This window comes from Leptidea sinapis, chromosome 10 (assembly GCF_905404315.1).
Source record: "Leptidea sinapis chromosome 10, ilLepSina1.1, whole genome shotgun sequence".
In the NCBI taxonomy this organism is placed as follows: domain Eukaryota; kingdom Metazoa; phylum Arthropoda; class Insecta; order Lepidoptera; family Pieridae; genus Leptidea; species Leptidea sinapis.
The window spans coordinates 3486776-3503734 of NC_066274.1; the positions used below are offsets into that span (position 1 = coordinate 3486776).

At 35.6% G+C, this 16959-nt stretch overlaps 2 protein-coding genes across 3 annotated transcripts in view; one reads left to right on the forward strand and one right to left on the reverse strand.

The window, feature by feature from the left end:
* Window positions 1-16959, reverse strand: part of LOC126966491 (long-chain-fatty-acid--CoA ligase ACSBG2-like) — a 70111-nt gene that overhangs the window by 45229 nt on the left and 7923 nt on the right. The gene's annotated exons all lie outside the window — the stretch shown is intronic.
* The window catches only part of LOC126966515 (putative nuclease HARBI1), a 55682-nt gene that overhangs the window by 3401 nt on the left and 35322 nt on the right, over window positions 1-16959 (forward strand). The window lies entirely within an intron of this gene.

A 16959-nucleotide genomic window follows, 5' to 3' on the forward strand; every position in this document is an offset into this window, starting at 1 on the left:
GTTCGTAAAAAGTTAAGCTCGTGAGAAGATTACATAAAAAACTCAGTGGTCACATTTATCAATGAAATATAGTATTTTACAATGGCGGTTATGACATAACAAATTAGTTTGTAAGGTGCTGCCAATATATGAGTCGTGTTTATATAGCAAAAATTATTGCATAAAAAGTAGTAAAGAATTAACTGTATAAATATAAATTATCGTATATTGGATGTATCAATCTTTAGAGCTTGAACCATTAGTATTTAAGCACATTAGCACTTTCAAATTGCAATACAGTAACCGGTACAATCGTGTAATATAGATATATTTTATTATTTACCAGTGGGAGGCTCCTTTACACAGGATGCCGGCTAGATTATGGATAGCACAACGGTGCCTATTTTTGCTGTGAAGCAGTAATGTGTTAGCATTATTGTGTTTCAGTCTTAAGGGCGCTGTAGCTAGTGAAATTACTGGGCAAATGAGACTTAACATCGTATGTCTCAAGGTGACGAACGCAATTGTAGTGCAGCTCAGAATTTGTGCTTTTCAAAAATCCTTAGCGGCACTGCATTGTAATGAGCAGGGCATATCAATTACCATCAGCTGAACGTCCTGCTCGTCTTGTCCCGTATTTTCATAAAAATCATAAAAAAAATCTTACATGAATGAAATTGTAATATAGATATATAATATATAGAAAAGAGTTACGTAAGAACATAGTAATTATTGTAGCTGGGAGTTTGTATTGTATTATAATTCCGAATAAGCCTGTTTTAATGCATATTATTTGTTTCAAAAACGTTTTAATGCTTTTTAACTTTTTTACCGTCGTAAATATCGATAGAAAAATATCTGGAAAAAAATTCATATGACGCCTTATAGTATTTAGATGCCAAAAAACCCCGTAATACGTCATTATCGGATTATTCGCGGGGCTCGGCGGCGCGGCGTAGAGACGTCACTTCATTGAGTGTCTTCTACCGCATTTATCACGGGAGAGTTCTGAAGAGCTTTTTCACCTGATTCCTGCCGCCGAATTCCACCTTCGCACGACACGCTTGTGGCGTTAATTGATGTTGGTGATAATTAAGATATAATTATCACTATCTGGATGTGTGGCGTTCCTCCACAGTGCGGTTTTCGAGGAACTTTCATACACGTACAATCAAGCTGTTGAATGAGCTATCTTGTGTGGTGTTTCAAAGACGATACGTTATACCATAAAAAAGCTTGAAAATAAGTTTAATTGTACGATGTAACTTTGTACCCATTTTTCTTTTAAAGAAAAAGAAGCCCGCTCATTTTCTTGTGCACGTTCTTCTTTGGTTGTAGGCATACTTTTTCAAAAAAATTGATTTTATTTGATTTAGGATAGCAAGCATTTTGACCGAGCCACTCTCCTTAAATGTAGTAATTGATTCAAGGCCAGTCCTGTGTACCGACGCGGATGGTCAGTACCAAAATCCAGGTCTTCTTTGTTTGAATGTGTAACAGTCCGAGAGGAGAATCTTTATTTCTCGCGATATTTTTTTTTTGTTTCACTAAAGGATGTCGGTGATTTCTAGCTTTAACAGCATTGACATCCTTTGTAGTTGTTTGTATTATTATATATTACTAGCAGAACCAGAAAACGTTGTAAGTATTGCTACATAAAGTAATAAAAAAAAATGTGTGTGCGAGTAATCCTTACGCGTGATTGAAGTAAAACTTAATAATAAATTACTTCAGGAATAATTAACAGACGCATTAATATATTATAGATACCAACTAAGCACTCACGTATTACTGAAGAGCTAGGAGCATTGTTACATTATGAGGTTATTGATTTTCTCTTTTATTTTTATTTATTGACGAAAGAGTAAAATGTTCCTGGGATTCCGCCATTTTATTTGACTGATTATTATTTTCATTATATATTCTATTTAAAATTCAGTTCATTGTCCATTCGCACACTTATAATTTTCACTCATTAATAAAATAATGGATAATAAGAAGTTGAAGGTTAAATTATTATTAACACATATAAATATGACGTTGTTATTGGATATTAACAAATATGGCTTTATGGGCTCGAACCCTTGCCTATTCTTACATGGAAACGAAAAACAAAAACCAAGAACTAATTAACGAATGTCAGAAATTTTCTGAAAACTTATATATTACTAGCTGACCCAGCAAAGGTTGTATTGCCGATATTAAAATCGCGATACAAAAGAAACTGTTGATAGTAGATGGGTCAAAATTGAAGTTGTATGTATTTTTTAATGCTGACTCATAATCAAACAAATTAAAAAAAAATGTCAAAAAAATTTAAAAAAAATTTCGTGTGAACCACCCTTGACATTTAGGGGGATGAAAAATAGATGTTGTCCGATTCTCAGACCTATCCAATATGCACTCAAAATTTCATGAGAATCGGTCAAGCCGTTTCGGAGGAGTTCAAAGTTTAACACCAAAAACACTTGGAGTGTCTAAGTTATTGAGAAATGATTGCTTTGTAATCAATAAAATTCCTAAAATTTCCGAGAGATGGCGCTGTGCCCAAAGGGTACAAAATTACATCGCACTATCATGTGTTCTTTACTATTCATGTAGGTCAAGGTCTTATACTCATGTTAAGTATTTGTTCAATATAGTGTTTGAGAAGAATAAAGGTGTAAGTGCAAGAGTGTGTTTTATTGTGAGCCATATGGTAAGTGTTGAGTAAAGTGCTAAACATAATGGTGCCGAAACCCGGGAAAACTGTGAGTAATAGAACTTAAGTAAATATCAGTGAAAAAGACTTAGTGCAATCGCGGTTATAAATTAACTTTAACTATTTCGAGTGTTTAAAAAAAAAGACTTAGTAAAATTCAGTGTTTGTTTAGACTTAGAAAAATTTCGCGTTGTAGACGATAATATCATCCATATAGACTTTGAAAAATTTTGTATGAGAATAACTTGTACAAATATTTGATGAAATAGTGACTTAGTTAATGCGGCTTATATGAACTTTGTTGTTGCCAATAGGACATTTATATTGATAAGTTTATGATTGAACTTTAGATATATTGGACATTTGAAATTGTTTATGTTCTACTACTGAACTTTTGGTTTATCGAACTTTTGTTTTAAATTAATTAGTTTTCAAATAAAGATGCAGTCGTTAATTTTGGTACAAGAAGATCGTTTTGAAAACTTAATGAAAGCGGAGAGAAATTATAAAAAATCACCGAAAGAGAGAGTAACCAAAGGTTATACTGAATCTAGATTGGAGACTTTAGAAACATTATGGACCGAATTTAAGTGTGATCATCGAGAAATTGTGGCGCAAGCTACTAAAGATATAAGAAAAGAATTATCATACTTTTCTGAGGATTTATACGAGCAATTTGAAGAATTTTATACTGCCTACAAATCACTATTAAAAAGTAAACTTGAACAGCTTCAATCTTTAATAGAAAAGGAAAATATAATTGTTTCTATGCCCAATTCTGGAACATGTTCTATGCATAATGAAGTAAATTTGCCGTTAATTAAACTACCCTCATTTACTGGAAAATATAATGAATGGCAATCTTTTAATGATTTATTTGAGAGCTTAATTCACAACAATAAGAAGTTAAAGAGTGTACAGAAGCTTCATTATTTGAAGAGTTGTTTAAGCGGAGAACCTGAAGATTTGCTACGCAATTTAACTATTACTGATGCAAACTATGAGGAGGCCTGGTTATTATTAAAAAGGCGATACGACAATAAAAGATTTAATTGCAACGCTGTTCTTAAGACATTATTTTCCATTAAACAAATCAATCATGAGTCAGCCAGCGCACTTAAACTAATCCTTGATACAACACTAAGTTGTCTGAAACAGTTGAAAAATTTGGGTATTGACATAGCATCGTGGGATGCAATCGTGGTGTATATAGTTGTTTCCAAGTTAGATTCTGAATCTCATAAGCAGTGGGAAATACAAATGAGTAATACTGCACCAGAAGAAATGCCTAAATGGAGTCAACTTGCTGAATTCTTAGAAGCTAGATTCCGAGCGCTAGAAATGATTGATACAAGTAGAAGTAAAGCTTCTGTGCAGATTCATCACATTCCGAGAACCAAATCCTTTCATACTTCAGTTTTTGACCAAAGCAATTCGGTTAAGGATCCTGTTTGTACATTATGTGGAGAGAATCATTATCTGTTTACGTGTAAAAAATTTAGTACACAACAACCAAAAGAGAGACAAGAGTTTGTACAAACCAAAGGATTGTGTTTTAACTGCTTAGCTCCGACCCATTCGGTTAAAAACTGTAGGCTATCAAAATCCTGCCAGAAATGTGGCAGACGTCATCACACTCTCTTGCACTATAACAGAGAATCGAACAATACTGAGAATATTGCGCAACTATCAACTTCGTTGGGATCAGAGACGAGAATTATATCTAACTTCGCAACAGAGAAGCTTCAACCCAGCGAGGTCCTACTTGCAACTGTGCTTTTAAAGACAAAAGAACGAAACGGCTGTGAGCACCATATCAGAGCACTTTTAGATCAGGGCTCACAGGCGTCATTCATCACGGAAGCTACAACTCAACTGCTTGGACTTAAGCGCTCACCAGTTAATGTTTGGGTGTCAGGTCTGGGTCCTGGTGAAACGAGAGTCAGACATATGGTTTCTATACATGTCGAATCACGCCAGAATCCCAAAAATTCAATCCAAGTAGATGCGTATGTGCTGAGATCATTTCCATGGGTACTTCCGTCAACTAATGTTTTACCACCTGGTGGTAAAGAAATTGAAAATCTATTCCTAGCCGATCCAGGCTACGCAACTCCTAGTAAAATCGATCTTTTACTTGGAGCTGAAGCTTATAGTGAAATATTGACAGAGGGCATCATCAAACATCCAAAAGGCAATTTAATTGCCCAAAACACTATTTTTGGATGGATTATATCGGGAAAGCTGTCAAATAATACAAATACGCGAGTCAAAAGAGTAGTTAACATGCATCTTCAAATCAGAGAAGACAATCTACTAAAACAATTTTGGGAACTAGAGACGGAACCTAATAATATTTTCAAAGAGAAGTTGACCAAAGAAGAAATTCAATGTAATAACCTATTTGAAACTATAACTACGAGAGATAACGATGGGCGGTACGTGGTATTACGACCGTTCAAAAAATACAAATCCAAATGTAAAGAAGAACGGCTTAAAGAGTTAGCTTCAAAAATATTTTATTCAACTAAAAAAAAACTGTTAATGAAGTTTAGACACGATGAAGAATATCAAAAGGGTCTGGAAAAGTACGTAACGTTAAATCATATGAAGGCAAATGATACTTTAAAATTTTTGGGAATAAGCTGGACTCGAACTATATACAATTTTGAAGATACAGTAAATTTTGACGTTAGAGATACAATTACAAAGAGAAAAGTTCTATCAGACATTGCAATGCTCTATGACCCTATGGGTTGGATAGCGCCAGTCGTGGTCAAGGCCAAGATATATATCCAAAAATTGTGGCGAGCAAATTTAGAATGGGACGATATACTATCAAAAGATCTTTTAAAAGAATCGTTAAATTTCAGATCAGATTTAGTGAGTCTAAAGAATGTAAGAGTTCCGAGATGGATGCACTTGACAAAGAATTCTCGTAGAGAATTGCATGCATTTTCCGATGCATCTAAATTAGCGTATGCAGCGGTTATTTACCTTAGAACAGTAAATACTGATGGCAATGTCCATGTGAGTTTGGTGACAGCTAAGACAAAGGTTGCCCCAATTGAGAAAGAGGTAACTATTCCAAGATTAGAGCTTTGCGGTGGCGTACTAGCCACAAAATCGTTATATGAGGTTTCCCAAATCTTAAACATACCCAAAGAACTTTCTGAAACATTTAACAAAATTAAACATGACCAATGGAGCTATGTATCGAAGTATATAAATCCCGCTGACTGCGCTTCCAGAGGTCTGCAGCCATCAGAATTGTCAGGCCACCATCTTTGGTGGAACCGGCTGCGAGGTAGTGGGATTAACTCTGACAAAATAGAATTTTCTACACACGAAGAAGAGAAGGCTATCAAAACTTGTACTGCTATAAAGGAAAATAAATATTTATGGACAAGATTTTCTTCGCTATCAAAAGCGTTTCGAATTTTATCACGATTTAGAAGATTTTGTACTTTATCCAAATTACGTAAAGAAGAAGGAAATAGATTATATTATTTTATAACTACAGAAGAAATGGAAAATACATTACTAATTAGCGTTAAACAATCTCAAGAAGTCGAATTTAGTGATGGCATAATAGAGATCAGGAAACGAGGCAGAGATCAAGTAAAGAAATACTATAGAGAATGTTTGCGATATTCAAAAATTAATAAAAAACCGTTGAGGGGACAGTTACCTGAGGTTAGACTAAGGCCAAGTACGCCTTTTAAATCAACAGGTATGGATTATGCTGGTCCAATTAATGTTCGAGCATCACCTGGCAGAGTAATAAGATCTTATAAAGGCTACAGTGATCTATTCATTTGCATGGTGATACGTGCAATTCAGCTGGAACTTGTGTTTGAGTTGTCAGCTAAAGGTTTTATAGCGGACATCAGGAGATTCAAGTTGAGACGAGGCTTTTGCCAAGATATTTTTAGTGACACTGGCACTAATTTTGTGAGCACTGATAAAACACTAAGAGAAATGTTAGACGCAGCAAAATCTAACATGCCTGAAGAAATTGCCAGAGTACTTAACATTGAATTTTGCAATTTTAGTGATACATGGGAAGCCGGAGTACGTTCTACAAAGATGCACTTAAGAAAGGTCATTGGTGACAGTACTCTTACATATGAGGAATTGTCCACTGTGTTGACACAAGTTGAAGCGTGCTTAAATTCACGGCCAATCACTCAACTCAGCGATGATCCTGATGATTGTCTACCATTGACACCAGGTCATTTCCTTGTCGGCGAGCCACTTATTCCTATACCAGATAAAGACTATTCCGAAGATAAATTTACTGGATTAGATAGATGGAGGCTGATGCAAAAGATGGTAAATGATTTTTGGAAGAGATGGTCAAAGGAATATTTAGTTACTTTAAGTCAGCGATATAAATGGAATAAAGAAACAAACGAACCTGAAATAAATGATATTGTCATTGTTAAGGAAGATAACATTCCTCCAGCCAAGTGGGTACTGGGAAAGATTATTGAGAAGCATACCGGTAAAGACAATATCACAAGAGTTGTAACTATAAAGTGTAAAAATACATTTTTGAAAAGACCTGTTAGTAAATTATGTTTTTTGCCTAGATCAAATTAGAATTTTCATTATTTAAAATAATTGTCACGGTGGGCGGTTGCCACCCAATCAAATAGTGGTGGTAAAATGTTTTCATAAATTTGTAACGGTTTAGATTTATACTAATTTGTATTGTGTTTCCTTGTATTAAGTATTAGATTCAAAGGTTTAATTTTATTTACTTTGCTTTATTTGAGTTGTTAATTTCAGTTTATTTTTTGTTAAAGAGTTTGATATTTATTTGAAGGACAAGTCCTTGATGGGCGGAATGTCTAAGTTATTGAGAAATGATTGCTTTGTAATCAATAAAATTCCTAAAATTTCCGAGAGATGGCGCTGTGCCCAAAGGGTACAAAATTACATCGCACTATCATGTGTTCTTTACTATTCATGTAGGTCAAGGTCTTATACTCATGTTAAGTATTTGTTCAATATTGTGTTTGAGAAGAATAAAGGTGTAAGTGCAAGAGTGTGTTTTATTGTGAGCCATATGGTAAGTGTTGAGTAAAGTGCTAAACATAATGGTGCCGAAACCCGGGAAAACTGTGAGTAATAGAACTTAAGTAAATATCAGTGAAAAAGACTTAGTGCAATCGCGGTTATAAATTAACTTTAACTATTTCGAGTGTTTAAAAAAAAAAGACTTAGTAAAATTCAGTGTTTGTTTAGACTTAGAAAAATTTCGCGTTGTAGACGATAATATCATCCATATAGACTTTGAAAAATTTTGTATGAGAATAACTTGTACAAATATTTGATGAAATAGTGACTTAGTTAATGCGGCTTATATGAACTTTGTTGTTGCCAATAGGACATTTATATTGATAAGTTTATGATTGAACTTTAGATATATTGGACATTTGAAATTGTTTATGTTCTACTACTGAACTTTTGGTTTATCGAACTTTTGTTTTAAATTAATTAGTTTTCAAATAAAGATGCAGTCGTTAATTTTGGTACAAGAAGATCGTTTTGAAAACTTAATGAAAGCGGAGAGAAATTATAAAAAATCACCGAAAGAGAGAGTAACCAAAGGTTATACTGAATCTAGATTGGAGACTTTAGAAACATTATGGACCGAATTTAAGTGTGATCATCGAGAAATTGTGGCGCAAGCTACTAAAGATATAAGAAAAGAATTATCATACTTTTCTGAGGATTTATACGAGCAATTTGAAGAATTTTATACTGCCTACAAATCACTATTAAAAAGTAAACTTGAACAGCTTCAATCTTTAATAGAAAAGGAAAATATAATTGTTTCTATGCCCAATTCTGGAACATGTTCTATGCATAATGAAGTAAATTTGCCGTTAATTAAACTACCCTCATTTACTGGAAAATATAATGAATGGCAATCTTTTAATGATTTATTTGAGAGCTTAATTCACAACAATAAGAAGTTAAAGAGTGTACAGAAGCTTCATTATTTGAAGAGTTGTTTAAGCGGAGAACCTGAAGATTTGCTACGCAATTTAACTATTACTGATGCAAACTATGAGGAGGCCTGGTTATTATTAAAAAGGCGATACGACAATAAAAGATTTAATTGCAACGCTGTTCTTAAGACATTATTTTCCATTAAACAAATCAATCATGAGTCAGCCAGCGCACTTAAACTAATCCTTGATACAACACTAAGTTGTCTGAAACAGTTGAAAAATTTGGGTATTGACATAGCATCGTGGGATGCAATCGTGGTGTATATAGTTGTTTCCAAGTTAGATTCTGAATCTCATAAGCAGTGGGAAATACAAATGAGTAATACTGCACCAGAAGAAATGCCTAAATGGAGTCAACTTGCTGAATTCTTAGAAGCTAGATTCCGAGCGCTAGAAATGATTGATACAAGTAGAAGTAAAGCTTCTGTGCAGATTCATCACATTCCGAGAACCAAATCCTTTCATACTTCAGTTTTTGACCAAAGCAATTCGGTTAAGGATCCTGTTTGTACATTATGTGGAGAGAATCATTATCTGTTTACGTGTAAAAAATTTAGTACACAACAACCAAAAGAGAGACAAGAGTTTGTACAAACCAAAGGATTGTGTTTTAACTGCTTAGCTCCGACCCATTCGGTTAAAAACTGTAGGCTATCAAAATCCTGCCAGAAATGTGGCAGACGTCATCACACTCTCTTGCACTATAACAGAGAATCGAACAATACTGAGAATATTGCGCAACTATCAACTTCGTTGGGATCAGAGACGAGAATTATATCTAACTTCGCAACAGAGAAGCTTCAACCCAGCGAGGTCCTACTTGCAACTGTGCTTTTAAAGACAAAAGAACGAAACGGCTGTGAGCACCATATCAGAGCACTTTTAGATCAGGGCTCACAGGCGTCATTCATCACGGAAGCTACAACTCAACTGCTTGGACTTAAGCGCTCACCAGTTAATGTTTGGGTGTCAGGTCTGGGTCCTGGTGAAACGAGAGTCAGACATATGGTTTCTATACATGTCGAATCACGCCAGAATCCCAAAAATTCAATCCAAGTAGATGCGTATGTGCTGAGATCATTTCCATGGGTACTTCCGTCAACTAATGTTTTACCACCTGGTGGTAAAGAAATTGAAAATCTATTCCTAGCCGATCCAGGCTACGCAACTCCTAGTAAAATCGATCTTTTACTTGGAGCTGAAGCTTATAGTGAAATATTGACAGAGGGCATCATCAAACATCCAAAAGGCAATTTAATTGCCCAAAACACTATTTTTGGATGGATTATATCGGGAAAGCTGTCAAATAATACAAATACGCGAGTCAAAAGAGTAGTTAACATGCATCTTCAAATCAGAGAAGACAATCTACTAAAACAATTTTGGGAACTAGAGACGGAACCTAATAATATTTTCAAAGAGAAGTTGACCAAAGAAGAAATTCAATGTAATAACCTATTTGAAACTATAACTACGAGAGATAACGATGGGCGGTACGTGGTATTACGACCGTTCAAAAAATACAAATCCAAATGTAAAGAAGAACGGCTTAAAGAGTTAGCTTCAAAAATATTTTATTCAACTAAAAAAAAACTGTTAATGAAGTTTAGACACGATGAAGAATATCAAAAGGGTCTGGAAAAGTACGTAACGTTAAATCATATGAAGGCAAATGATACTTTAAAATTTTTGGGAATAAGCTGGACTCGAACTATATACAATTTTGAAGATACAGTAAATTTTGACGTTAGAGATACAATTACAAAGAGAAAAGTTCTATCAGACATTGCAATGCTCTATGACCCTATGGGTTGGATAGCGCCAGTCGTGGTCAAGGCCAAGATATATATCCAAAAATTGTGGCGAGCAAATTTAGAATGGGACGATATACTATCAAAAGATCTTTTAAAAGAATCGTTAAATTTCAGATCAGATTTAGTGAGTCTAAAGAATGTAAGAGTTCCGAGATGGATGCACTTGACAAAGAATTCTCGTAGAGAATTGCATGCATTTTCCGATGCATCTAAATTAGCGTATGCAGCGGTTATTTACCTTAGAACAGTAAATACTGATGGCAATGTCCATGTGAGTTTGGTGACAGCTAAGACAAAGGTTGCCCCAATTGAGAAAGAGGTAACTATTCCAAGATTAGAGCTTTGCGGTGGCGTACTAGCCACAAAATCGTTATATGAGGTTTCCCAAATCTTAAACATACCCAAAGAACTTTCTGAAACATTTAACAAAATTAAACATGACCAATGGAGCTATGTATCGATGTATATAAATCCCGCTGACTGCGCTTCCAGAGGTCTGCAGCCATCAGAATTGTCAGGCCACCATCTTTGGTGGAACCGGCTGCGAGGTAGTGGGATTAACTCTGACAAAATAGAATTTTCTACACACGAAGAAGAGAAGGCTATCAAAACTTGTACTGCTATAAAGGAAAATAAATATTTATGGACAAGATTTTCTTCGCTATCAAAAGCGTTTCGAATTTTATCACGATTTAGAAGATTTTGTACTTTATCCAAATTACGTAAAGAAGAAGGAAATAGATTATATTATTTTATAACTACAGAAGAAATGGAAAATACATTACTAATTAGCGTTAAACAATCTCAAGAAGTCGAATTTAGTGATGGCATAATAGAGATCAGGAAACGAGGCAGAGATCAAGTAAAGAAATACTATAGAGAATGTTTGCGATATTCAAAAATTAATAAAAAACCGTTGAGGGGACAGTTACCTGAGGTTAGACTAAGGCCAAGTACGCCTTTTAAATCAACAGGTATGGATTATGCTGGTCCAATTAATGTTCGAGCATCACCTGGCAGAGTAATAAGATCTTATAAAGGCTACAGTGATCTATTCATTTGCATGGTGATACGTGCAATTCAGCTGGAACTTGTGTTTGAGTTGTCAGCTAAAGGTTTTATAGCGGACATCAGGAGATTCAAGTTGAGACGAGGCTTTTGCCAAGATATTTTTAGTGACACTGGCACTAATTTTGTGAGCACTGATAAAACACTAAGAGAAATGTTAGACGCAGCAAAATCTAACATGCCTGAAGAAATTGCCAGAGTACTTAACATTGAATTTTGCAATTTTAGTGATACATGGGAAGCCGGAGTACGTTCTACAAAGATGCACTTAAGAAAGGTCATTGGTGACAGTACTCTTACATATGAGGAATTGTCCACTGTGTTGACACAAGTTGAAGCGTGCTTAAATTCACGGCCAATCACTCAACTCAGCGATGATCCTGATGATTGTCTACCATTGACACCAGGTCATTTCCTTGTCGGCGAGCCACTTATTCCTATACCAGATAAAGACTATTCCGAAGATAAATTTACTGGATTAGATAGATGGAGGCTGATGCAAAAGATGGTAAATGATTTTTGGAAGAGATGGTCAAAGGAATATTTAGTTACTTTAAGTCAGCGATATAAATGGAATAAAGAAACAAACGAACCTGAAATAAATGATATTGTCATTGTTAAGGAAGATAACATTCCTCCAGCCAAGTGGGTACTGGGAAAGATTATTGAGAAGCATACCGGTAAAGACAATATCACAAGAGTTGTAACTATAAAGTGTAAAAATACATTTTTGAAAAGACCTGTTAGTAAATTATGTTTTTTGCCTAGATCAAATTAGAATTTTCATTATTTAAAATAATTGTCACGGTGGGCGGTTGCCACCCAATCAAATAGTGGTGGTAAAATGTTTTCATAAATTTGTAACGGTTTAGATTTATACTAATTTGTATTGTGTTTCCTTGTATTAAGTATTAGATTCAAAGGTTTAATTTTATTTACTTTGCTTTATTTGAGTTGTTAATTTCAGTTTATTTTTTGTTAAAGAGTTTGATATTTATTTGAAGGACAAGTCCTTGATGGGCGGAATGTCTAAGTTATTGAGAAATGATTGCTTTGTAATCAATAAAATTCCTAAAATTTCCGAGAGATGGCGCTGTGCCCAAAGGGTACAAAATTACATCGCACTATCATGTGTTCTTTACTATTCATGTAGGTCAAGGTCTTATACTCATGTTTATATATCCCAGCGGAAACTCCATAGGGAGTGCCGCTTGCGCCTCTCTCTCCCCATGAGAAGGTCGCCTTCGATGTAGGCTTAGAGGGCACCTGCCCAAAGCCAACTGCAGGTGGTGTTTAGTGGGTAGGCACCTAGGTTTCACGTGAGTCCCACATAACCAACGCAGACTTTAGGCTGCGTTGGTATGCATGAGCATTCACCACCTCCCTCCCGTCGTTATCCCGGAGGGTAGCCCATTCCCTTGCTTGGGCGCAAAAAAAAAAAAAAAAACTCATGTTTAGTATTTGTTCAATATAGTGTTTGAGAAGAATAAAGGTGTAAGTGCAAGAGTGTGTTTTATTGTGAGCCATATGGTAAGAGTGTTGAGTAAAGTGCTAAACATGGAGATTATTAAAAAATTTTACTGAGCAATTTGAAATATTTTTTAAAACCATTAAATTATATCGGCTTAAAAAATTATTTCTATTTTTTTTGTACTGACCGTTACTTCCGTCGGAAAAAAATTCTGAGCTACACCCCAGGTCGCGGCTAAAGAAGTTTTACTTCAAAATTCAATAATTAAAATTTTTTGAGGCATAAATAATAAATGATATCCGATTCTTAGACCTACCAAATATATTTCCCATATATACTAGTCAAAACAAAATAAGGGCCACTTGATTTTTTTGGCCTCGCTAGCGATAATTTATTTTTTATGTATTCTCAAGTAGCTGATACTTTATTGTGGTGTTACCTTATTTGCTTACACACATTTTTTGAGCATTCCACCCGCATAATTGTTTAAAGTGGGTAGTTTTAGATAATTTATTGTAACCACTTGATTCTAGCCGATTTTAAGACGGATTTCAACTCAGTCAAATTGACTTTTCTCTCAGGAACACTGTCAGTTTTGTTTGACTAGTCGCTGAATTAACATTTTAAAAAGAGTTTGCCGAGAATTCGAAGTCATGTGGACTTGCCAACCGTAACTAGGGCCGTAACATTGCTTCAAGAAGGCCATTCGCAGCGTTCTGTGGCGTTGCAGCTGGGTTTTTCCCGGCGAGCGATCCAGAATGCTTGGAATCGTTTTCAAGAGACTGGGAGACTAACCAGGAGACGAGGATCTGGCAGAGTTCGAGCAACTACAGCACAGGAGGACCGCTACGTGCGCTTGACTGCGCGTAGAGAACGCTGTATAACAGCCCGTTCCTTACAAAACCGTTTGCGGCAGGCGACCGGTACACGTGTTAGTGATCAAACTATTAGAAATCGTTTACACGAGGACCAGCAGTTCTCCAGGAGACGTGTAGTGCGGATACCATTAACAAGTGCTCATCGTGCAAACCGATTATCATTCGCAAGGCAGCATCTGGCGTGGGATATGAATGATTGGAGGACAGTATTGTTTACGGATGAGTGCAAAGTGAAATTTTTTAGTGATGACCGTCGCATTAGGGTCTGGAGGCGTGAAGGTGAGCGATTTTCGGATGCTTGCATCCATGAAAGTGACAGATTTGGGGGCCCCAATGTTATGGTATGGGGAGGAATCTCTATGTCCGGCAGAACCGAGCTGGTAATTCTAAACGAAGGCACAATAACAGCTCAACGTTACATCGAGGAGGTCATAAGACCCCATGTGGTCTCATATGCACACAGAATCGGCGCAAGATTCCACCTCATGCACGATAATGCTCGCGCTCATACAGCTAGGGCCACCAGAGAAGCCCTAGAGGAGGCTGGTATACAGGTGTTGGACTGGCCTGCAAACAGTCCGGATCTAAATCCCATTGAACACATGTGGGACTTACTGAAACGCAGTATTCGAAGCACAAACCAACCCGTGCACAATGAAAGACAGCTAATAAACGTTCTGAAATCAAGCTGGGAACAAATTCCTCAAGAAACAGTGGTACACCTGGTGGAGAGTGTACCTTCTAGGCTTCAAGAGTGCATTAGTAATTGAGGACGGCATACTAGATATTGAGGAAATTCATAAATCAACCGACATTTTAGGTTTTTATTTTTTCAGAATTTTTTTTCCTGTCTAATTATTTTTGCAAAAATGTTAATTTTTAGAAAAAGTGGAGAAAATTTCTTTTTTTAATGGAATGCATCATTATTTTATTCTGTCTACAATAAAAATCAATCAATTTATCCAATTGAATCATTGGTCAACCTTTAAACCTCAAGGATTCATGAGAATACTGTAAAAAAGTGGTGGCCCTTATTTTGTTTTGACTAGTATATTTATTCAAACAAAACAAATCTTATAACTATAATTACAATAATAGGACTAAGTACATAAAATTAAAACTATCATTACGTGGAAGCGTACCAAGAATACTGGCAGCATTTCCGCGTTGGATAGCTAGGCTGATCCGTTGATAACCAAATATATTACATAAAATTAATCGTACCAAACAAAAATCATTACATTCGATTGCCATCTTGTAACGCTATTGCGGATCTGAAGATGGAACAGAATAATATAAAAATCGCGATACAAAAATAGGTATTTTTTGTAAACGGGTTTCTTTAATGGTGAATCAAAAAATAAATACCAAAGTTTGTCAAGAAAATAAAATAGAAATTTAAGGGTTACCCTTATCATTTAGGGTTATGAAAAATAGATGTTGTCCGATTCTCAGATCTACCTGATATGCACACAAAATTCCATGAAAATCGGCTTAGCCGTTTAGGAAGAATTTGGTAACAAACATCGCGACACGAGAATTTTATATGCATATACGATTATAACATAATCTTATATTATCGTATGGTGTTCCACAGAGGACGTGTAAGTGAATAGTATTGATAGTTCTATACTATATTACTACTATAGTATAATTCACATATACTTAGATACTATCCTTAACCAATTATATATCACTATCTGGTCGCGCGGGTAATCTAAAAGATTATTTTGAGTGGACTGTATGGAAAAAAAGGTAGCGGGGTTCGTCTCCTAGTAATACCAATTAGCTCAATGCAGTAAAATTCCAGGGACTAACCTTGATATCTTCTGCAGGCCTCGCCAGGACGTCCTTCACTTTATTACACCACAGACACAGCTTATTTTCAAATTAATGTAAATGATGAAGAGCTCAAAATATTAAATAAAAAGTTTATAATATGAGGTAGCGGCGCGGGCGCGTATCGAACTCACGTTTTTGAGATGCGGGGGTCGACGTATACTCTTCACGGTCGCTTCGCGGATAATGCCGCGATCCAAGTTAGCCCTTTCATTCTACGCAATGAAGCTAATTGGCGCAACCACTATCTGTTTGTCTATTCACAAAGTCTTCTAACTTCTTCCACTCTTTTCTATCTTTAGCTTACATAGACCATGCTTTGCCTGCTATTGTTCTAAGATCGTCTGACCATCACCTGTATTGTCCCCCTGTTTCCTTTTTAGATTTCTGGGGTACCAGTCTGTGATGCATTTGCTCCATTTGTCTATACCCCGAAGGGTGCTGTGACCCGTCCAGCGCCATTTAAATTTTCTTATAACATAAGTGACATTAGTGATTTTTGTTTTCTCTCTTAAATCTATGTTTCGAACTTTATGTGTTTTATTTATATTCAACATACTCCTCTCCATGGCTCATTGGCAAGTCTCTAGTTTTTGAATCTGTCAACTGCACTATACTGTGCAACCGTAGGTCAATACAGGAAGTAAAAATAAAGTATTAAAAAGTTTTCTTTTTATGTTTATTTTGATATCTTTGCTTTTCATTACTTCTTTGAGACCCCAGTATTTTATCCAAGCATGTCCTATTCTTGTATCAATTTCTTTGCCCTGATCTTTTTGTAATATAACTTGTCCTAGGTATTGATGTACATATTCGATATTGTTATTGCTCACTACAATTGGTTGTTCTGTCGTGTTTGTCATTGCTTTAGTTTTGGCAATATTCAGAGTCAGACCCACTAGGCGGCTTTGTTTTTCGAGGTCATGTATCATTTCCACTAGTTCCAAATGAGAGGAGGGAAAAACTATTAAGTCATCCGCAAATCTTAGATTGCTTAATTTTATTCCATTAATATTTAGGCCCTTTTCATTCCAATTAAGATTTCGGGAGATTTCTTCTAGAACTGCGGTAAAAAGATTTGGTGATAGGGGGTCACCTTGGCGTACACCACGCTCTATATTGATTTGTTTTCCTTCTCTTTCTAACTTTAGTTTAGCTTTACTGTTTTTGTAAATATTTTTTG